Raw genomic sequence first — 25,161 nt, 5'->3', positions numbered from 1 at the left:
TTTCCAGTGCCCGTGAAAAAAAAAATACATGTCCATTATATTCTTTTGAGGTTGTGGTGCTTACAATGTATTTCGAATTACATGCTTAAGGTGTAACTGTGCTTTCTAAAAACTTCTGATGTGCCATAGGGACATGTCAAAAGTTTTCAGCACTGAGGTCCGGCTGCTGAGACCCCCACCAATCGCTTGAAAGAGCCAGCTGTAGTGCTCATCCGAGTGCTGTCACTAATCACTCCTGAAGATGGACTGTATAGAAAGTCTATGAACCCGTCTTCAGCAAGAAAGCAATGACAGACAGACAAGAGCTTAGTTTTAGCAGCCACTAGGGTCTCAGCACAGGAATCAAAACTTTTGACATATCCCTATGACATGTAAAAAAAAAAAAAAAAGTACACTTACGCTATAAGCGGGTCGTTGTGATTGTGATGATCATCATTTTCCAGCTCGCAGTAAACGCTGGTATCAGTTGATCAGTATGTTGCACTATAGACAGCTTGTACTTTATTTGTAATGTACAAACAAAATGTTGGCAGTCTGTGATTTGGGGATCACAATAGCACTTTGATGAGACAGTATAGCCATAGTGACTTCTATGTGCATAAGAAAAAAAGTTGCCAAAAGTTGCAACAAGTGACCCAAGTCGTGCAGCACTCATAAGTCATTTACTGCTTTATGTCAGATAATGTTGTTTTTCTGTTTATTAAGTGTTTCATTTTTCCCACGGTATTGGCATTGCATGCTTATTAGGCTCTCAAGTCACACCCATGTTTATGCAAGGGGAGGTAATTTAATTAAAACTGTATTATTGAGGGTCTCTCTCCTAAATAAAATGAGTCCCGGGAGTCCTGAAACCACTTTGACCATATTTTGGAAAATCCAAGACTGTTGATAGCTTCATTTTCCTTGGGTTATCCCACTCAAGCAGCGACTATGAGGTCTCAGAACAGGACCTGCTTCAGTTGGGGCAACAGTGAGGAGATCAGTCTTAAGTGGATTTCATCCCTTGACTTATATATGTGTGTTTATTTGAAGATGGAATACACCTTTAAGAGAATAGGGTGGGTGGGGGGGGAGTCTTGTGGTTTAAGTTTTTTGAAAGTGTGTGGTTATATATGACGGATCACTGACATACATCACCAGGAACTCGATTCCCTCTACATTTATTGGGAATTTTCCACTCCTGAACACATCAGCACTTGCCCTTTTATGTGTCTTTGATGGTTATTATTATTTCTTTTTACCTTGATCAACACACCTCTTCTTGGACTTCATCCCTGGATCCTGGCATTCAGATAAAGATTGCTTTAATTAGTAGAGCTGCTTACAGTTTATTACTAAACAGACTAGATATAAAAATTCAAGGAGAACATTGGAAGAGAGCGTTTCAGTCGCAGGCGGCGTTGGGAAATAATTCTGTTCTACTTGGCTTTGTACCTGAGTTTAATTGCTGTGCCAACAAGTTAGGTCCCATAACCTGTAAGCAGAGTACAGAGGGCACATTGCAAATGCTTCATTTATTATATCCTCAGTCAGTGTTGTTTTACCTCCGTTTCTCGAGAGAGAGAGAGAGATCTAGAATAGAAGATATAATATTACTATTGTTTCCAGTTTTCATGTTGTGTGACTAGGAAGGTTAAATTCTAGAAGATGTCAATGCCATCATGAAAAAGCCTTTTTTAATTGTACTTAGCGTAAAAAAAAAACATGGAATGAATAGATGAGAATGAAAGGAAGTTGTATAGTTCATGTGTGAAAGAATAAGCAAAACTATTTTTGTTTCCTACGGAGACATCCATATGGAGTGGAGAGCATGAGGAAGTGGAGGTACTTGATACATTAGTAATATAAAGGTTTATCTACTGTAGTCCAACTAGATGCAGTAATGGTTTATTACACTGGTTAGACTCTTTTTACATGATGACGCTTTCCTGTCCAGCACTGGTTCCATCCTGAGTATACATCTTCTATGAATAATAATAATCACCTTTATTATAAGGCACATGCATATTACATCACTTGCTATTAGGTTCTGTCCTCATTGGGTCTCACAATCTATATTGACCTATCTGTATGTTTATGGAGTGTGGGAGGAAAAAGGAGAAGCTGGATGAAACCTACACAAACACTGGGAGAAGAAACAAGCTTCATGCAGTTGTTGTCCTTAGTTGGATTTAAACCTAGGACCACAGCACTGCAGGGCAACAGTGCTGACCACTGAGCCACCGCACTGGCAATTAATTGTCCATGAGAAAAAGCAGGACAGAGCTGGGACAGACCCATAGGGTTCAATATGTGAAATGGAGATGTCTTTGGGCTCCACTTCGCAGTTTAAAAGGCTGATGGGGATGAAATGGACAACAAAGAGATGTCATATATTGAACCCTATGGGACCACCCTGGTTCTGCCCCGCTTTTCATTACTTTGCAGATTTCTGCATCGAAGATGGAAAGCTGGAATGTAGACTGCACAGTATAGAAAAGCCCATTGTGAAAAAATCCTCACCCATAAGATTTGTCCAAATCATGCTGAACCCCAAGGGTTTTTTTATGGACAGTTAATGCCCATTCAGACACATCTTTTGAGCGATAATTGTTGTGTCTAAACACGCTGCCATCGTGCACTGTTTGTGCACTATTGGTTCATCTGTGATTTCTAGCAAGCTAGAAATCACCAATGACTGTGATCAGCGCCGCATGCTGATTTTCTCAGCGGGTGGAGCTGATAGTATTTTTTCAGCTGGTATCCCGCTGGCAGTTCTCATCGGGACAGCAGCTGAAAACCCCAAGAACAATGCAGCTGTTTGCATATACAAAACAGCTGCTTTGTTCTCTGAGCTATCGCAGCAGTATCCCGCTCCACCTGCATTAACTCTTAAGTAGCTAATCAGCTACTTAGAGGTATGCAAAGATGATTGCTCAAAATTGTCACTCAAACTGTCATTTGAGCGATTTTTAAGCGATTATCTTTTAGTGTAAATGGGCCTTTAGTGGCTGCTAGAGATGACATCGATCGAGCATTGTCCTTAGCGAGTATCTCCCCGCTCGGCAGAGAAGGTTCGGCTGCCGGCGCTGGTGACAGGTGAGTTGCGGCAGTCAGCAGGGAGGAGCGGGGAGGAGAGAGGGAGAGATCTCCCCTCCATTCCTCCCTGCTCTCCCCCGCAGCTCCCCGCCCGCCGGCAGCCGAATCTTTGCTCCCGAGTGGGCAGGTACTCGCTAAGGGCAATGCTCGATCGAGCAATTGCCCTTAGCGAGTATACTCGCTCATCTCTAGTGGCTGCATAGAATAGATGGGGCCCTATATCAAAATTTTAAATGCCCACACAGGAAAAGAGGCCTTGTTGTTTGTTTCCCATTCTCTGCCCTCTAAAATGACCCTTAGGTCAATTCTTGACCTTCTTGTTTGGTAACCATGCAAGTTCTCTTTGGAGGAAGGTCCTCACCCTTTATATGTAGCAAAAAGGGTGGTGCAAACAAATCTGGAGCCCTCTCTCTTCATGGGCGCCATAGCAGTCACATGGTCTGCCTCAATCATACATTTGGCCTTGTGGACAGTCCATCCTACAGTATTTTTTTAGTTTAATTTTTTTCATTCTTTTACAAAACTGGTACATTCTGGTCTGTGATAAGAAGATGCAAATGGAATTCCAGACGAGGGTGGATTTGTCAAATGATGGAAACGAACCGTGCTCAACAGATCCCGTTGCCGATAGTTGGGTTCTCATCATACTGGCATTGGATATTCCAGGACAAATGCTGCACTGATTTGTCTAGTATTTTGCGCTCGAAACATGCTGTAGGCTCCAAACAGACCTTCCGAAACAGATATGAGCAATGCCTTAGACCTGGCAGAAAGAATTATTGAAGAGGGTTATTGAAGTCAGTAACCTCCACCAATCCATAGAATGACGAAGCTATGTGTTTCATAATGTGCCCATACGCCTTCATCATCGGTCAGTACTTTTCATTGCCTTGAATCTTTGACAATTGAGTTATGGAAATCTCTAACCAGCCAAAGTGGATCTGGTGAATTATTGAGCATATCAGACTCTTAATTTTCGAAATCTGTGATAGCCCCAGGTCAGAACCTCCATGAAGTTACCTTCTCTTGTGTCACATTGCCTTATCTATTAGGTTCATGCTCACGCTTTCCCTCTTGTTTTGTGCAACTCATCTACATAAGGTGTGCATATATTTACTAAATAATTGTACTTTTTGTTCCACCGAGAAGACTACAATTGTGTAGTTTATTATCTGGAATTAGTTTTTTTTTTTACTTTTACTAAATTATAATTTTAATAAAGCATGAAAAACGTCGTCAACAATAAGAATCCCAGTCCGCAAGTGGAAGAAGAGAAAATTAGTATTTTTTTCCATTTTTCGTTTCACATGAGGAACAATTGTTCTTCGGTGCTTTCTTATTCATTTATGCAAATTAATAATTGAAAATAATTTTGTGCAAAATTACAAATTAGCAGGTAAAACCTTTATGTAGATTTTTCTTCTAATTTCAAGAACTCTTTGCTCTCATTATTTCTCCCTTCTGTGAATGTATGCAAAAAGTGTCAAATTAAAATTTTAGTTATGTCTTTTTTAAACTTTGTGCATTAAATCACATATCAGTTATAGAATGGTAGAGTTGGAAGGGACCTCCAGGGTCATCGGGTCCAACCCCCTGCTCAGTGCAGGATTCACTAAATCATCCCAGACAGATATTTGTCCAGCCTCTGTTTGAACACTTCCATTGAAGGAGAACTCACCACCTCCTGTGGTAACCTGTTCCACTCATTCATCACCCTCACTGTCTAATATCTAATCTGTGTCTCCTTCCTTTCAGTTTTATCCCATTGCTTCTAGTCTTTCCTTGTGCAGATGAGAATAGGGCTGATCCCTCTGCACTGTGACAGACCTTCAGATATTTGTAGACAGCTGTTAAGTCTCCTCTCAGCCTTCTCTTCTGCAAGCTAAACATTCCCAGATCCTTTAACCGTTCCTCATAGGACATGATTTGCAGACCGCTCACCATCCTGGTAGCTCTTCTCTGAACTTGCTCCAGTTTGTCTATGTCTTTTTTAAAGTGGGGTGCACAGAACTGGACCCAGTATTCCAGATGAGCTCTGACTACTGTGTCATATCGATATTGTGAACCCATAAAGTACTATATAAGGCTCTTCAAAAAGTGCTATTATTTCAGTCTGTATAAGTTTCCAAGGATTGACTAAGATGGGCGTCTACAAAGATGCTTTCTGAAGTGGAAGTGTAAATGACACGGCGATGTTTTATTTTCCATCTCTGTCTGCTCAGCCACGAATATTGAAGTAAGATTCTTCCAAGACTAAGCAGCCGTCAAGATGTTTCTTAACAATAAGAGCTGATAATCGCGGCCCGGCTGTAATATTTTAATAGATGAATATTTTTCTTATTTTGTCATATGCTTTTTCAGGCTGTGAGCTGCAGACTCTGAGGCCCTTGTGTGAGGTGGCTTTAAAAGAGTCTGAAAGTAATGGGCATGCCTCTTCGGTATGCAGTCTCTCTGCCCATAGCATGGCATGACACAGCAGGGTGTAACAGGCCATTCCTAAGGTGTGCTCTCCTTACCACAAACAAACTAAATAATAACCTATTCCATTTGTCAGCGGAGAATACTTGACATGTAGACACTTTTGTGAAACTGTTTCAGCACTCTCTGAGTACAATGGGATAGCAAATTGGATGATACGTATGAAACTAAGTTTTGCTTGGCACATGACCCACTCTTGAATTGATGCCACAGTATTGAACAGGGTGGCAAACTATTATCTCCACTAGCAAAGTTTTATAAAGAGGACCTCAGCTCTTCTGACATGTCTGTTTTAATAAATTCTTCCACCTGAATGCCTTAGATAAAGGTTCATTGCAGTACAGTCCAGCACAGCAGCCCTGCTGTGATCCCGATGTCTCTTGTGGCAGATGATGTCATCAGAAGTAACCACTGCAGCCAATCAGAAGCTGTAGCATCACTGTTCTGAACTCCTGGCATCATGGCACCCAGGATGTGAGTGCTGATGCTAGGAGAACGGGCTGTAATACTGCAGCCTCTGATTGGCTGTAGCGGTCACCTGATTTCCAGTGACATCATCCACCACAACATACATTGGGACCATAGCGGAGAGGTAAGTACAGCGTTTTTCGTTATTTTAACGCAGTTACTGCTATCAATATCGACTTGTCAGCTCTTCTGACATGTCTGTTTTAATAAACTCTCCCACCTAAATGCCTTAGATAAAGGTTCATTGCAGTACAGGAAGCACAACACTTTAATTCCTGCAATAGCTATAACTGTGTTAAAATGACAAAAAGAGCTGCACTTACTTCCCCTTTGCTGCTGCAGTCCAGCACTGCAGCCCTGCTGTGATCCCGATGTCTCTTGTGGCAGATGATGTCATCAGAAGTAACCATTGCAGCCAATCAGAAGCTGTAGCATCACTGTTCTGAACTCCTGACATCATGGTACCCAGAATGTGGGTGCTGATGCCAGGAGAACAGGCTGTAATACTGCAGCCTCTGATTGGCTGTAGTGGTCACCTGATTTCCAGTGACATCATCCACCACAACATACATTGGGACCATAGCGGGGAGGTAAGTACAGCGTTTTTTGTTACTTTAACGCAGTTACCGCTATCACAACCCCTTTAACATAAAGTTGACCCGTAGACACAAGTTACATATAGTATTTGGCAGTATTCTACATCATTAGCAATGCCTTAATGTTTATCGATTACTGAGATTGGCCTTTTGTTAGAATTCTACATTGTGCTAGTCCTCTGAAATTCCTTCTGACCATATAGGAATAAATTGACAATTGGGTGTTTCCATTCCTCTTGTCAATGGGATATGTCCTTATATACTTTGACAGTGTTCAATTAGTTTTGACAGTGTGAAACTTTGTACAGACACACCCTATCAAGAAGCATCTTGGTAGTGCCCAGGAAAAAAAACAGAGGAATGGCATAACACAGAGTACTAATGAAAGGCGCCTCAGCATTATTATGCATAGTGTTATGAAGTATGATATCCATAGAGTTTTCCACCCTGATATCCTGTTTGATATGGAACAGGATGTTATTATATTAGCACCAGGCGAGTCCAGGCCTGACTTGTTAATATTCATTGGCTTCTTGCTTACACCTGAATGAGGGCTTTGACCCCCTTATCCTCCCTTTTATGTTAACTAGGATGCCCCTGTTCGCATGTCTTACCTGCCTTGGCCAGGCCCTACGTCTCTGAACCTCGCTAAGAGATGAAGCACTGGATTAGAACAAAGGTGAAATTAAAAACTGAAATTATGGTTCAATGGTGAAGTATCTACAGAACGTTGAAGTGCTGCTAAATATAATGCATTCACTTTTACCATCATGTGCCCATGGGAACGGGTCAAAGCACATATCTAGAGATGAGTGCGCATGCTAGACCGAGCTTGATGCTCGTTCGAGCATTAGCATACTCGAAAGTACTCGTTACTCGAGCGAGCACCAAGCAGTGCTTGGGTGCTCAAGAAAATTTCACCCTCCCCATTGTCTTCAATGGAGCCGCGGCTGCTGCCGGCGTCTCCATTGAAAACAATGGTCTGCGGGCATCCCTGAGTTGTTTTTCATGGAAGGGCTTTACATATAAGCCCTTCCTTGAAAAACAAGGATTTTAGTGTAAAAAAACTCAAAACTTACCTATCCGTCACTGCCGTGTCCCCCGCTGGGATGAAGAACACATCTGCTATATGTGGCAGATGTTTCCTTCATCCCCACTAGTAATAAAATTTCCTGCTGCTACATCTGCCACATCTGTGACAGATGCAGCAGAGGAATTCTTAAATTCCCTACCGTAGCTGTCACACATGACAGCTGCGGTAGAGGATTCTGCTGCCGGCACCCTGTCAATGGATTTCAATATATAAGCCCTTCCCTGAAAATCTAGTAAAAGTAGTGTAAAAGACAAAAAAAAAAATAGATACTCACCTCCCTTCAGCTGCCGGGGCTTAGCAGCGTCTTCTCTGCACTGTCCCCGGCTTTGTAGTGCTGTTCTATCAGCAGGCAGGGATTTAAAATCCCCACCTTCTGAAAGAGCTGATTGTGATTGGCTGAGGCGCTCAGCCAATCACAGGCAGCTCTCGCCGAATGAATACTCGGGTTCCCATTGACTTCAATGGGGTTCGTTACTTGAAACGAGTTCTTGAGCATTAGAAAAAGCTTGGCTCGAGTAACGAGCACCTGAGCATTTTAGTGCGCGCTCATCTCTACACATATCCTATGAACTAACAATGTCTTGTATATTGTGTTTGATATCAGCTGAAATCATGATATAAAATATGACAGTCACAGTTTTTTTCCTGGAGTGCCTCCTGGGAAATTATGCCCAAAATATTGAATCGTATTTCGATCTTGGAGTTTTGTGTATGCACTGAGCTGGCCACTCCCAGTTGTCATTAGTGGGAGGTCAGAATTTTGGCTTGAGGAGCCTTTAAGACTCTAGGAGCACAAACCCAAAGTTATCAGATTCTGGAGGATTGTACCTGCATGCAATCCATCCCCCAGTATGTCCTTTTGCAAAAAAGGTTTGCACACATCTAATTTGTAGGAACTGGTATTTCTGTTTTTATCATGTTCATTTCCAATAACTCTCTTAACCTTTTCCAATCCACTGTCTGACGTCTGTAGGCGTACAGCTCCGATGTTGGAAATCGTCTGTCGGGGTTCTCTTACTGTATATTGCCAGCCTCTCTGCTGTCGGAGCCGATCCAACATGTCCCCTCATGCAATACTGGCTTTAGCCAGCAGATAGAGCCATTTGATAATGGCAGAAAAAGAGTAAGCCCCCTAGGAAAAGTAGGATACAAATTGGATTGGAAAGGGTTAATGTATGTTGCATTTTCCTTCCCGTTTGTATCTATTTTCTTTTATAAGCACTGCTATCTTTTTGAAATATCGTCTTAAATCTTTATTAGTCCATCCTTGTAGCTCTATAAACTCCCCATAGAGCCCTACCGTGTTTCCCTGAAAATAAGACAGTGTCTTATATTAACTTTTGTTCAAAAAGGTTTAACTTTTTTACATGTATAGCTGCCTGGACACTATTTAAATTGACTTTTTTAATTAACTGTTAGCAGGGCTTAATTTTGAAGTAGGGCTTATATTTCAAGCATCCTCAAAAAGCCTGAAAAATCATTTTGCATCCTCAAAAATTCTGGAAAATCAGGGTATGTCTTATTTTCAGGGAAACAGGGTAATAACTGTGGTAATTCTGGTAGCTGGGAAGCCAAAATGGCCCTTAACCAGTACACAACTAGAACCTAGGTGGCTGACCTGTTTTGCAGTAAAACTGTCAGCAATACAGGAAAGGTGTTTTGGGCAAGACTGGGTGTGACTTAGACTGCATCTTGTCAGGAAAACTGTAATATACTCAAGGCACACAGTGTTACATTTTTGAAGTAGGCTGTTATATGCTCCCATGCAGATTCCCATATAGGATACGTAGCCGAGTAAAGTATATGTGGCCAAATCCTGTGGGGTCTGGGATTATATGAAGTGCACACATGTATTTCAATTACTGTAGTTGTAAAATAAACATAACGCAATTTATGCAAATAATACATTGTTATGAAAAGGGGTTTTCTGGGACTATAATATTGGTGACCTATACACAAAATAAGTCATCAATATCAGAACATGGGGGCCAACTGCTAGGAGGGGCTGAGGCTCTTGAGTGAGTGCTGTGACCTCTTCATTGTATACTAAGCACAGCACCGAACATTTTGTAGTGGTGGTGCCTGGTATTGCAGTTTAATCCTATTCACTTGAATGAGATTGAGCTGCTCATAGGCCATATGACTAATGAACGTGATGTAACAGGACAGTGATCTGGCTGCAGCGCTTTTCAGAATGCAGTGGCCCCTTTAAACAGCAGTGGGGGTGTGGGGAGTTAGCCCCTGCCTGATTTTATATTAACTCCTTAACAACTCAGGAGATACAGTAATATCCTGTGCATTTGGGATTTGTATGGAGTAGGACAAGGAGATGATCTCACTCCCAACAATGCGGGTCCTGGCTGTTTTTTACTGCTGATACCCACTGGCAACATCAGTGTTTCGGCGTCCCGATATTCCTTTTGATTGCCATGGCAGCGTTGGGCCTTCCGAATGCCCCCAGCTCTGCCAAGGTTGAGTGCCTGTGGCTTGATAGACTGCCTGTCAGATTGCAATGTGATGTAATACTGTGGTTATATTGTATGAGTGATCAAATGATCACAAGCAAATCACTAAAAGAAAATGTAAAAATTTATTTTTAAAGGTTTTATTCATTATTAGAAAAAAATAAAACAAAGTTTAAAAAGAAACTTTTCCCATATTGATAATAAAAAAACAAAAAAATTTATTTGATATCGCTGTGTCCATAAAAGCCCCGATCTATCAAAGTAACACGATTTATCCCTCACGGTGAACGTCATAAGGAAAAAAAATACACAACGCCAGAATTGCGCTTTTATGCTTACCCGGTCTCCAAGAAAAAATGTAAGAAAAAGCAATCAAGAAGTCGTTTGTACTCTAAAATGGTATCAATAGAAGCTACAGGGCGTCCTGCGAAAATCAAACCTTCACGTAGGTTCGCTGATGGAAAAATAAAAAAGTCATAATGGTCCGAAGATGGCGGCAGAAAATAATGTCATTTTTTCTGAAGATGTTCTGTTTTTTCAAAGTAAAAGAGCAAAAAAAAAAAAATCAGAACCCCCCCCCCCTCCCCAAAGATGGGGGAATTGTGTTTGTTTTTTTCATTCAACTCAAATAAAAAATTTTTTTTACGTTTTTCAGTACATTACAAGGTACATTAAATAGTATCATTGAAAAACACAACCCGTCCCCCCAAAAAACTAAATAAAAAAGTTATAATTTTTTTGAAAGCGGGGAGGAAAAAAAAAAAAGGAAAAAAATTGGGTGGTTCTTAAGGTGATTCAGAGAGGATTGTTTAGCAATGACTTCGTTCCAGAAAACTTCTTGGCCACACATTGTGGAATTCCACTGCAGATTTTGTTTCGGCTTTTCATAAAGATTTTTACACCTTAAGGGCTTAGTCACACGGGCGCATCGGCGCCCGTGTTACTGCAGGAAGAAGATGGCGGCACTTCAGGACAGACGCCTCTCTGCAGCGCCGGAGGAAAGAACATGTGACCGGCTTCATGGCCAGTCATGAGTTTTTTATTCTGCGCTGCGGGGAGTCGTCCGTCCTGAAGTGCGGCCGTCTTCTTCCTGCAGTAAGGGCTCAGTCACACGGGTGCATCGGTGCCCGTGTATGGGCGCCGATGCGCCCGTGTGACTAAGCCCTTATGTGAACAGGTGAAATCTGCAGTGCAGGTCCGCAGCACAAATGAACATACTGGAGATCTAACATCTATACGGCTGGTCAATTTCCTCAGGTCATCCACATTGTCTGTACTGTAAAATACAGGACTGTATCCATTACCTGGAGAGCGGCTCCAGAGCTTTGTGTCACTGATATAGACTGGATACAGCAATAACAAAGTGTAACATAACCCAATCCAAGTGCGTTAAAACATAAGGAAGTTAATTACTGGTATATTATTACCAAATAACCCAAAGCATTTCCTGATATCATGCGTTACATTTCCTTACTTCTAACACTGTGCGATTCAAAGAAATGCACTGGATGTTGTTACTCAGTCAGTAAACATCCTTACAGTATTGTATGATCCCCAATATAAGCCATTCTCAAATAGAACAGGTCAGTTTGAGCCACTCTAAGAATTAAAATGGAAAAGTCCTACTCGGCTGTTTTCACCTCCCCAGTGTTCCCATAGGTGTTCGGAAAGTTCCTGGTGCTTACACCAATCATATCCATAGGGTCCTACAGACTCAACAGGTGCCAAAAGAATAGGTGTTTGTCAGTATACCTTTTTTTAACATGTATAGGAAAACATAGTCTGCTAGACCAAATATCTTGTCGATATGATACCTTTTATTGGCTAACAAAAATACATGATGTTATAGCAAGCTTTCCAACCTACTCAGCGTTCTTCCTCAGGCAGCCAAAATCGCAACTTTTTCAAGTATGGCCTGTCACATTTATTGTAATTTAGTATGGATTAGAGCAAAAACCTGCTCTAGCTCCTAGTTGGCATGGGTTTTCATCTAGTGCACCAAGGTGCCGCCAGATGAAACAATTGTATTGAGAAGCTTGTGCATCTTAATACATTTTCCATACGTAGCCAGGCACAGGGTTTACTTAGAGCGGCATGTGAAAGTCAATAAGCCCCATGGTGAAAAAATTGCTAAATATCACCCTTATCTTGGTATTTGTTACTAAATTCTAGAAATGCTATTACCTCCACAAGTGCACAACAGTATCTGGAATTTCCAACAACTAGAGAGCTACATACATACAGGGGGCTCAAGACGCACAAATAGCTTCTAAGGCGCTTGTTGTGCCCAACTGTTCTAAAGCTGTCAATGTTCCATTAATAATCAATATGATGGATTAAAGGGGCATTCTGGACTTTTACAAGTGATAACCTATCCTTTGGATAGGTCATCAATAGTTGTTCGGCAGGGATTCGCTGCTCATGATCCTTGCCGATCAGTTGATCCTCCGGCCCGCTTTCAACATTACTTAGGGCAGAAAGTGTTGAAATCAATGGGAGTGAAGCATCCTAGTACACTTCCTGCTCCTCATTATGGTTATGACCAGACGTCCGTCCCTGACTGCTGTGAGGAGCAGGAAATGTAATAGAAGAACAGCACTCCCATTGAATTCAATGAAACTGAAGTGAGCACTTACACTTCCTCCCCTGACCACTGATGATGATGGCCAGCCCGCTGCACTCACATCAGATTGGACGATCAGCTGATCGGTAGGGATCCTAAGCAGCCGGTCCCTGCTGGTCAACTAGTAATGGCCTATCCAGAGGATAGGTTATCACTGGTAAAAACCCAGAATAGCCCTCTAAAGTGATTGTCCCAACAGTCAACCCATCTCGATATTAAAGGCAGCCCAGCAATCAGCAAATTGCTACAGGTCAGGCTCATATAATAACTCCCCTGTAGTCAGCTGTTACTGCTAGGGGATTCTCCAACATATTCGGGCATAGAGGTTATCTTAGTGAGACAATCCCTTTAATATTAGATGGGTTAATATAGATGCGTAGCAGTGATACAAAGAGGAAAACAGATGTCTCAAGAAAATGTCTTTAACTGTGCAAAATGCACAAAATTGGTGCAAGGATGATGGAGAATTTGGTGCAATGATCACTTAACATGTTACAAATAGAGATGAGCGAGTATACTCGCTAAGGCACATTACTCGAGCGAGTAGTGCCTTAGCCGAGTATCTCCCCGCTCGTCTCTAAAGATTCGGGGGCCGGCGCGTTCCTCCCCACTCTCCCCCGCCGGCCCCCGAATACAAACTCAATGCAATCCGGTATTTTGAACCGGATCTGTGACGGAACCTCCAGCCGAAGGTTCCAATGCAGATGTGAAACCAGCCTAAAGTTGAGCAGGAGGTATTCTCATGAAACACAGTCAGTCATATATCATAAAAGACATACCTAACAAGAGAACAAGGTCAGGCATATCATAATAAACCTAAAAAAGGTTGTAACAACTAGGAGGAGCAAGCCATACATTAAAATGGCACCCCAAAAGAACCAAGAACCTCCTATTTAGACAAATAATAGGTGATATTCAGGGCATTGGAGGACATTCATGGAGACCAAAGCACCTTGAATCTCTCTAAGGCGTCCTATCATAAGGGTACTTTTATATGGGACGATTGTCAGGCACATAAGAACCCAACAGCTGTCCCACCCAATATCACTATTACTATTGTGTGGACGAACAAGAGTCATTGAGAGAATGGAGGCAGAGCGGACAAAGTTCTCTTCTGGCCACCCGCATCGATTCACTACAAACAGGCAGTTGTTCAGAGATGAATGACTGCCTGTTTACACGGGCCAATATTTTTGCTTGATTTTTAGGTTAGTTAAAAACTAGAGATGAGCGAACCTACTCGGCCACGCCCCTTTTTCGCCCGAGCGCCGCGATTTTTGAGTACTTCCATACTCGGGCGAAAAGATTCGGGGGGTGCCGTGGGTGAGTGGGGGGTTGTGGGGGGGAGAGGGAGAGAGAGAGGGCTCCCCCCTGTTCCCCGCTGCTACCCCCCGCTCAGCCACACCTCCCCCCGCCCCCCGGCGCCCCCTGAATCTTTTCACCCAAGTACGTAAGTACTTGAAAATCGTGGTGCTCAATCGAGTAATTACTCGAAACGAGTAGGTTCGCTCATCTCTATTAAAAACCAATCGACTCGGACAAGTGTGTGATCACTCGCTCATTCCCCTGTAAGTGCTTATGTGCACAGGGGGCGACTATTGTCAGTATTTGCTGTTTTCAGTGATTATTTGGGCACGCAGTCTTTCACATAGCATAATATTAACTCTGGAGGAAAAGGTAGAAAACAGTAAAGACAGTCTCTTCCATTGGGAGGCAATATGAATTCGAGCCGCAAGGAGGACATATTGAGTCAACGTGAAAGGCAGATTAGGTATACTTAAACTTTATCATATTTACATTTTTGTCACCTAGTAGACAACCTGCAGGTAGTTTAGGATAAAAAAGATAGGAACGTCTTAAAAAATATATACTTTTTTTTTCATGCGAGCCTCTGGGCACTGAATGGCTGATGGGTGGTGTCCATTAAACGCATCTCTTACACCATCCACTTAAAAAATATAAATGCTAAATGTATGCTATTTTTTTTTTACATGGAAGCCTAAGGAGAATAGATGGCTGATGGATAGCATCCATCAGACATGAGCTTTTATGTTTTATCTTGCGCCATACATCTTGGGATATGTTGAGTTAAAGGAGGACACAGATGGTAAATACTGCAATTTAATATTTTAAAATCGATATCTTTACTAGAGATGAACGAGCATGCTCGTTAAGAGCAATTACTCGAACAAGCATCACTTTTCCCGAGTAACTACCTACTTGGGGGAAAAGATTCGGGGGGCGTTGGGGTGGAGCGGGGCGTAACGGTGAGGAACAGGGGGGAGATCTTTTTCTCTCTCTTTCCCCCCGCTCACCCCCGCCGCCCCCCGAATCTTTTCGCCCGAGTAGGCAGTTACTCAAAAAAAGCGATGCTCGTTCGAGTAATTGCTGTAAATGAGCATGCTCGCTCATCTCTAATCTTTACTTTTTTGGTTTGATTATTATTAGTGATGAGCGAGCATACTCGCTAAGGGCAAGTGCTCGAGCGAGCATTGCCTTAGAGAGTACCTGCCCGCTCGAGACAAAAGGTTCGGGTGCCGGCGGCGGGCAGGGAGCTGCAGGGGAGAGCGGGGAGGAACGTAGGGGAGATCTCTCTCTCCCTCTCTCCCCCCTGCTGACTGCCGCTACTCACCGCTCCCCCGCGCCGACACCCAAACCTTTAATCTTGAGCGGGGAGATACTCGCTAAAGGCAATGCTCGCTCGAGCAATTGCCCTTAGCAAGTATACTCGCTCATCTCTAATTATTATACTTTTGCATGGGGAGTGATGATTTGCCACCTATGATTTTGTTGGTCATCCGAAGCCTCTTCTTCTCCAAGGAGAAATACATTTTGCATGGGCCATTTCTGCTTTAAGCAGAAAGTTCACCTGGAATTGGTCAAGGATTATCTTGTTTGCTTCGAAGTAGAAAGTAAGAGGCTGACAATGTTAAGACAAAAATAGCAAGAGTATTTCCCTACAAAAAGTTTGTATTAGTCCTTCTTGTTACCACGAGTGGTTAAATCATCCACAAGACCAACCTACTGAAGCATTCTGTGCTGCTGTGAACACTCCCCTCACACGATCTGATTGCATACTAGTTTTCGGCATGCTATGGCTGTACATGGTAGTGTAACAAGGTAAGTTAAATGGCTTTTCCAAGATACAAATTAGCACATATCCCTTTGAAGCTTTTGAGAATATGTCAAAAACAGCTTTGAAGAATGTTTTTCCATGATGCAAGAGGACCAGATTCAGCCTGTCTGATCTTTTGGCATCAGTTATGCAAAAGACTTAAAGGGGTCAAGCACATTGGACCAAATAAAGACACTTTACATAACTGACCTGCACTTGCATACCCTGGATGAGGGCAAGAACTAGAAATGGAAGTTAGCACTACTGAGTCATGAGAAAGCAGATGTAAAGTACACTAAATCCAATGACAGGCCCTCATTAGTGTAAATTATGTTGCAGTCATGCGTATTGGGGGATATAAGTGAATGTGCTCTGGGCAAGAAAATACATCTTTTTGCATATCAATGTATTCCTTTTGTAAAAGAAAAGACCTGAAATGTCTATTTTTCGTTCTTTATTGCATGCATTGGGTAGTGTTATCATTACTTCAGCATAAATATCAAGCTGTCAAAGTGAAGGGCAATGAAATTTATAGTGTTTACTTATATCAAAGCATAAAGAATAAGTAGTCTTCGCTTCATAAAGAAACATTTGTAGCAATTGTATAAACCAGGACAACCTTTCTATATTATACTGTACAGTATTTTGGGTCAGGCCAAGACATTTCTCCCACTTTGTATTTAAATGGAACTTGTCACCTCGGAACAGCACCATTAAACTAAGTTATGATGGTGTTCGGGGAAGTGATGGGAAGCCGGGGATGTATTTTTTTATACTCACCTGTTCCCTTGAAGTCCACGTAAGTTATGAAACTCTGACTCTTTTTACACCACAGTCTGGTCTGAAAAGAGTCAGATTTTCAGACCATGTGCAAACTCTACCAGTAGGGGTGCTGGTGAATATAAAGCATCCCTCGCGCTCCCGCCACCTCCTTGGACAGCACCATAACTTAGATGATGGTGCTGTTCCAAAGTGATCAGTTCCCTTTAAGTCTACGAGCGATGAGATTCTTTTTCACCATGGATTCATTGAGGTTCTATCTGTGTTTTTTTTATGTAATTGCCATGACTACATCGAGAATAATTACACACAGTTTCTTTTTTAAATCTGTGAATTCATTAGGTGAAACTATAAAAAAACGCCCTGACCTGGTTTATGTCAGTCAATTACACAACTGCTTAGAAATACATGTATGCCCTAATATAGCCAGACTCCATGAATATGTGTTCTTTATATCATTTCACATTAACTCTTTGCTACACAATGAGCAGAGTCGATGGAAAAAATAGTGTGAAAGCATAGAAAGTTCAGTAATTATGTTATTTTATATCATTTGACTGCAATCATTTTTTGGTTTGTCACAATCATAGATCATTAATGGGGTTGTCTCAAGAGAGTCAGCCACTTTCATTTCCGAGTAGCTGACTACCATGGATCCGCCTTGTGGTACCCCATTATAAATAGCTGATTTTCGGGGGAGAGGTCTCCTCTAGCCAGACATTTTGGTGCAGGAAAAATTATGGCTCATAGATAGGAGTCCCAAACTGAAGACTTCCTTCTAGGATGTGCATATATTATGGCGTATGAACTGGGGTTGTCTTCACGAGACAATGTCTTTGATTTCTGTATAGAATAGTTTTAATAATTCACCAAAAAAGGGATTTGGTCTTATGCATTGATTCTCATTGTAAAGTGCTGGGCTGGGAGATTTTTTTTGTCTGTCAACAATGTTTAGTGGAGTTTATTGGTAAAAATATGTAAAAAGGAAGATGTAAAAATACCTCTGCAGCGCTAGCTGTTAGATGGCAGCATTCCTTCACATCAATGTGACTTTCTAACAAGTCTTAACAATGATTGGGAATAGGAAACCAAGCCAGAAAACCATACACAGACAGCTGTTTCGGGGTGTTTGCTCCTCATTAGTGTGCAGTAGGTTTCTGGCTTAGCTTGTGAGAGGCCTGCGATGTGGGTCAGGAGGGGTGTTGTGTCTTCTTAAAGGGGTTCTGACATGACAAAAAAAAAATTTTACTTACCATGCCTGGCCAGAACTGATCGCCAGGCATGTCCCCTCTATCGGGCATCTTCTTCTTTTGCTTCTTGAAGCAGAGCTGGAGCAGTCAAAATGAGCGCTTCCTGCTCTGCTCCGTCCATCAGCCACTTCCGAGGTGAACGGACGGGCACCACGTCACAAGCAGTGCTTGCTGTGGGCAGCCCGTCCGTCCTAACTGAACTCCGAGTTCTGCTTGTGCACAGTAGAGAGGCGGCCCGTCCTGACTCCTGTCAGATGACACCTGTCTTCTTCACCTGCGTGCAATCTCGGGGGGGGGGCGTGGGCGGCCAGTCCTGGCTAGTCAGAGGAGGAAGAAATCCTGCTGGGAGATGACCTCTGCTGCACAACAACAACACAACAAAGGGTAAGTATTAGGTTTTTATGCTTTAACACGCCAAAAATCATGGGTTCCCTGTGTCCATTAAAGCAGACCAGGGAACAATGGCTGTTAAAGCATAAAAACTTTTTTCTTGTCAGAACCCCTTTAAGGAGAGCACCCAAAAAGTGTGTGAAGACACCTAGGGGGTGAGTAGGTCAGGGGATGGTATGCTCTCTCCCCAAGGAGAGCACCCAAAAGGAGTGTGGCGACACCTAGAAGGTGAGTGAGGAGACTTGTAAGGCCATGTTAGCTCCTCTGGGTAATTTATGCAAATAAGGAAGATAGAAAAATACCTCTGCAGTGCCACCTATTGAATGTCAGCATTCCTTTAAATCAATGTGACTTTCTTACAAGTCTTAACAATGATTGGGAACAATAATTGGTAAAAATATAAAACAAAGCTAAAGGGGTATTCCCATCCTATCCCCATATCATCAGGATATGCCCTATATGCCTCAATGGTTCACATTCTAATCGGGAGAACACTGGTCTGGTGACCAGTGACCACTAGAGATGAGCGAGCACCCAAATGCTCGAGTCCGCATTATTCGAGTCGAGCTTTTCATAAAATTCGAGAGCTCTACTCTAGTAATGAACCCCATTGACTACAATGGGAGACTCGAGCATTTTTGTATGTGGGGCGCCGGGTGCCGAGCTTTTTTTTTTCTAGGTTTCTCTCTCTCCCTCCCTCCCTCCCTCCCCTCCCTCCCTCCCTCCCTCCTTCCTTCCTTCCTTCCTTCCTTCCTTCCTTCCTTCCTTCCTTCCTTCCCTCCTTCCCTCCTTCCCTCCCTCCCTCCTTCCCTCCCTCTCTTCTTCCCTCCCTCCCTCTTCTGCCTGACAAATAAATTTGCCGTTGACGCGCTGCAGTGGGGAGGGGCCAAAACAGGCACGTTACAGCGGGGAGGAGCCAAAAACTGGGGCGGGGTCGAACACCATCGACTACGTTAATACTCGAACAAGCATCAAGCTCGGCAGAGTATGCTCGCTCAACTCTAGTGACCGCTCTTTACTCATTCGCACCCACTTAAATTTCTGTAGGGTGCAATGGAGAGCTCACACACTTGTGCACAACTCTCTTTAATTGAAATCTACTGGAATATTGCAGATAGATAAATAGAAAGATGTATTGAAACTTTTAGGTAGATTTAAGGCTATGTAACTAACTTAAGAGAGTCAAAATGACTCTCAGCCATTAAGTCAGTTACATAGCCTCAAATCTACCTAAAAATAGATCTGGATATACGTAAAAAAGATCTTGAAATGACAAAAAATGTCTTATTTTGAGATCTTTTTTATGTGTATCCAGATCTATTTTTTACTATATTTGTATTCCGTAGGCCCAAGAATCCATTGTTTTTCGCACTTTTAGTTCTGACGTTATCTTTTGTTTCTGAATGGGATAAACTCTAAAAATACCTCTGCAAAGCCTGTTAATTAGAACTAGGAAACTTTTTTGTAGACCTCTAGAGAGTCACTAGTACTGGACATCTGCAAGTTGTTAAAGGGGATGTTTTTTTTTTGTTTTGTGTGTGCATTCTTAAAGCCATAATGTACAGTACACAGACCTCCTGATAAGAATTTACCAAGGCACTTGTGGCAGTTTTCTACGGTAAGTCACAAATTTTTTGCGCAAAAATATGTGACTTTTTACATTTTTAACCTGCACTTGCCACTTTTTCAAAAAAAAGCAGGCGGAGGGGGCTTGAACTCTCACAGTCTGGCAGATTTAGTTACATTTACACCGGAAAATACTTTAAATCATAGCACTAATCTATGCCACCTCAACGCTGGCTTATATTTGATTTTCTGGCGCACGAGCTGCCGAAAAATACACAATTGCAAATACGTATTTGGCCATCATCCAGTTGTTCAGCTACGTTTTTAAGGTTTTCCTCTATTTTTGGAAAATAAAGTATATTTTTACTTACCCCTAATAAGAGTTGTGGTTATCAGGAATAGTACATTAAAAGTAAATGAATGTATTAGCATTTTTCTTATGTGGATTATATCTATTCTGATCTCTCTTTTACCCCCTATATCCAATCTCTCACCCGAACATGTCAGCTGCACCTCAAGAACATTGCAAGGATCCGCTCTTTTTCTCACTGCGGACACGCTAAAAACGCTTACTGTTGCCCTCATCCACTCCCGGCTCGATTATTGCAACTCGTTGCTGATCAGCCTCCCCTGCACCAGACTCTACCCTCTCCAATCCATCCTGAATGCGGCAGCCAGGCTCATCTTCCTGTCCAGCTGCTACTCTGACGCCTCTGCCCTGTGCCGGTCACTGCACTGGCAGCCCGTTAAATACAGAATTCAATTTAAACTCGCCACCTTCATCCACAAAGCCCTCCACAGCGCAGCGCCTCCCTATATCGCCTCCCTTATCTCAATCCATCACCCAGCCCGGGCTCTCCGCTCTGCTAACGAAACCAGACTGAGCGCCCCTTTACTTCGAACTTCTCATTCCTGCCTCCAAGACTTCTCCAGAGCAGCACCGGTCCTCTGGAACGCACTAGCAAAGGCTACCCGAGCAATCCAGGACTCGCAGAACTTCAGACGTGCTCTAAAAACGCACCTCTTCAGGGAGGCATACCGAATTCCCTAAACAAACCCCTCTGTACTCCGCCTGATAACATGCTCCCTGACCTACTGACTGCAATCCCTGCTAGCCATCTTAAACCGCTCCTGCAGTCATACTGTTTCTGCCGTCACACGGCTAAATGTCTGACCATTGTCTATGTGTATATCACCCCTCACTCTCCACCTCGCCATACGGCGCACATTCCCAGCCCCTTTACCTTCTGTATCACCCCACTATTCGTAGTATGTAAGCTCGTTGGAGCAGGACCCTCACCCCTATTGTTTCCATCAATTGATTACTTTGTAACCGTGGTTCTGTAATGTTTGTACTTTTTTCTTTCTGTATTCCCCCTGTCTATGTAAGCGCTGCGGAAGATGTTGGCGCTATACAAATAAAGTTTATTATTATTATTATATCTAAGCTGTAAAATCGAGTTGATGCGAAGCCGCGCTAACGACCAACAGCAAGTAACATCACTCTAATTCATTATGGCAATATATGCAAATACTTGGTGGATATAAATATATTGCAACTTTATTAAAGTGTAACTCAAAACTAAAAAAAAAAAATTCTACTTTCCTCCAGTAGTTGCTTATATAGCCCAGGCAAATTCCGCACAACCTGATTTCCATGTCAGAAACACACACAAGCTTATTTCATAAGCAGGCAATTAGCCTATCGATTTGTTTTTGGTTGACCCTGGTCAGATTGCAAGCCAAGATTACACTGCCGTAAGGCAAAGTGAATTCAGTTAGCATTAAAGGGGTTGTTGGACAAATCCTGTCGATATAATCTCTTAGGGCAGCCCCCTAGTTGTTGATGTTGTGTAGATGGGGAGTCGGTTTCGACAGAAGTGAACTTTTGCTGCGCAGCTCTATCTCTGGCTGCATCAATTTCTGATCTAGTAACATAACCAAGTCAGATTCTGATTATTTTAATATTATTCTGAATTTAGAAGACATGAAAAATAGAAAGAGACAACATTGAAATTTTGGCATGGCCACTATGAGACTCGGGTCATAGGGGCCAAGTAAAAAAAAGGTTGAGAGACCCTGTATTGGGGCATATGGTCATCATAGGTGGTTCTTGTCAAGTTCTTGCCCCATAAGCTTGATACTACAAAGAGCATGTCCCACTCTTGTTGACTCAGTTGACTATGTATTATGTGCTCACCCATTGATTTGATTGGGTGCTGAAATGAGTAAATGTAGCATTCCCCGACACAGCTCATCTCTGTGGGTAAGAGAAGTCAGACTTGATGATAAGCTTAATCTGGGGAGGGATCATTTGTTGTAATATCCCCTCCATATCTAATTTATAAGACCCAAGGAAGCTGAAATATGGGAAGTTTTTACATGGAGTCCTCACACAGTTGACTTCTGCAGGACATATATATATATATATATATATATATATATATATATATACAGGGGCGTACCTAAAGGCTCAGGGGCCCGGGTGCAAAAGTTCAGCTCGGGGCCCCCCCACCCCGGGCCTCCACCCCACACGCCCCCGTACCCATACCTAGATCGTGCTGCATACATGATCTGTCCCTTGGCGTAATGTTTCCAAACATGATGCATTTCCTGCACTACATAAAAATGTGTTTGCAGCCCCGCAGGCCTCTCTCACACACAGACCTCTTTTTACCGCTATTAGCACAGCGCCCCGAGCGCCGTACTAACCGCGGTACAACACTCCCTTAGATTTCGATGAGGTTACTCAAATTTGTGCTCGAACACGGTGTTTCTAACACTGTGATTTTCGAGAGCTGTCTGTTCTATTTTTGCATATTTGTGGTTTTTAACACATCTCATCACCCATCACAATGATGGGGTGCATTGAAGAGCGCTGTCAGACGCTGTAACCTGTGTTCAAAAACGCTGCTCGAAATTACGGTAAAAATGCCACGATTTTGAGCTGCGTTTTCTGAACACATATGTGAGAGCGGCCTCAGGGGGGTCGTGTTTATGTTGCACTTTAGAACCACAATTAAGACACATAAAAACCTGCATGCAGTATTTAAAGACCGCGTACGGTATTAGGGTGACTACCCACTACAGGTTTTTTTCACGACGAAATTTGCAGCGGTTTTTTTTTTCTGCAGGGGTCTATGGGACTTGTAATGTTAAAATCACGATCGCGCAAAACCGCGATTTTGCGGTAAATTGCGATTTTGCGTGATCGTTATTTTAGCATTACAAGTTCCATAGACCCCTGCAGAAAAAAAAAACGCTGCAAATTTCGCCGTGAAAAAAAAATGTAGTGGGTAGTCACCTTAAAGGAGCTGCAGACACTATTAATAACCGCATGCGGTTTTGATGCGGTTTTTAATTGCGTGTAAAGGGTGCAAATAAATACAGTAAATCCAGGGAGAAGGAGAGGGAGAGAGACACACACACACACAGATATACACACACACACAGATATACACACACACACACAGATATACACACACACAGATATACACACACACAGATATACACACACACACACACACACAGAGATATACACACACACACAGAGATATACACACACACACAGAGATATACACACACACACACAGAGATATACACACACACACACAGAGAGATACACACACACACAGATATACACACACACAGATATACACACACACACACAGATATACACACACACACACACACAGATATACACACACACAGATATACACACACACACACACACAGAGATATACACACACACACACACACAGAGATATACACACACACACACAGATATACACACACACAGATATACACACACAGACACAGATATACACACACAGACACAGATATACACACACACACACACAGATATACACACACTCACAGATATACACACACAGACACAGATATACACACACACAGATATACACACACACACACAGATATACACACACACACAGATATACACACACACACAGATATACACACACAGATATACACACACACACAGATATACACACACACACACACACACACAGATATACACACACACACACAGATACACACACACACACACAGATACACACACACAGAGATATACACACACACACACAGATACACACACACAGATACACACACACACACACACAGATACACATACACACACACACACACAAATATACACATACACACAAATATACACACACACAGATATACACACACAGAGATATACACACACACAGATATACACAGATACACACTTACCCCAGGGCTCGGTCCACTTCTCCTCCAAATGACAGCAGCAGCAGGAGAGGTAAACTCAGAAGCTTCCCCGTTCAGCAGGAAGCAGGGGGGGGGGGCAGCAGCACATGATCCCTGTGCCCTGCCGTCTCATGTGACCTCCTCCCTCCTCCCCTGCCGGCCCATGTAAGTACCTCCCTGCTTTTCCTCTCAGGCTGGCTGTTCTGACTGCCGCATCATGCGGGGGAAAGAACGGTCAGCCATTAATGCACTGAATGTGCATGGGGGTATGTCGGAGGGCGGCTCCGGGGCCCCCTGAGCTCATGGGCCGGGTGGCCATGGCGACCCCAGCACCCCCTGACGCTACGCCTATGTATATATATATATTGGTATATATATATATATATTGGTATACTATTTTGGAAATGAGTAGTCCCCTACTATATTCCATATTAATGTGTGTCTGGTGAAAAAAAACTATATCCTGCAGTATGCATATTTAACATGGGTGAGTTTTGGTGACGTACTCCACTGTACGCCTATACACTGGCATGTGTTAGAGGCATCCAATGGACGTACACATCGGAAAATCCTCCCAAAATATACCTCTGCTATTAGCTTAAAGGAGTTATATCAAGATCACAAGTTATCCTCTATCCCTGATTGGCGGGAATCTTACAACTGAGGCCCTCACCGATCCTTGGAATGCTGGTCCTGTGTCCCCCGTTTTCTCACTTCGAGCTTACTGCACACTGCAGATAGGTGATAACTTGTGATCTTGATACAACCCCTTTAATTTTCATTGTTCTGACTGTAGTTAAAAAGGATGTCCAGCTTTTTCGGAATTGATGGCGTCTTCTCAGGGTAGGCCATGAATATCAGATCAATGGGAACTCTTTGTTCCTGATCCCAATCAGTCAGTTAAAGGGGTTGTCCCACGAAAGCAAGTGGGTCTATACACTTCTGTATGGCCATATTAATGCACTTTGTAATGTACATCGTGCATTAATTATGAGCCATACAGAA

The 25,161-nt window shown here is 42.7% G+C and overlaps 1 protein-coding gene across 1 annotated transcript in view; it reads left to right on the top strand.

Annotated features, from left to right (window-relative positions):
* The window catches only part of PASD1 (PAS domain containing repressor 1), a 141,198-nt gene that overhangs the window by 648 nt on the left and 115,389 nt on the right, over positions 1 to 25,161 (top strand). The gene's annotated exons all lie outside the window — the stretch shown is intronic.

Source organism: Eleutherodactylus coqui, chromosome 10 (assembly GCF_035609145.1).
Source record: "Eleutherodactylus coqui strain aEleCoq1 chromosome 10, aEleCoq1.hap1, whole genome shotgun sequence".
In the NCBI taxonomy this organism is placed as follows: domain Eukaryota; kingdom Metazoa; phylum Chordata; class Amphibia; order Anura; family Eleutherodactylidae; genus Eleutherodactylus; species Eleutherodactylus coqui.
The sequence above is the reverse complement of the archived record's forward strand: the minus strand, read 5'-3'. Positions and strand labels throughout refer to the sequence as shown.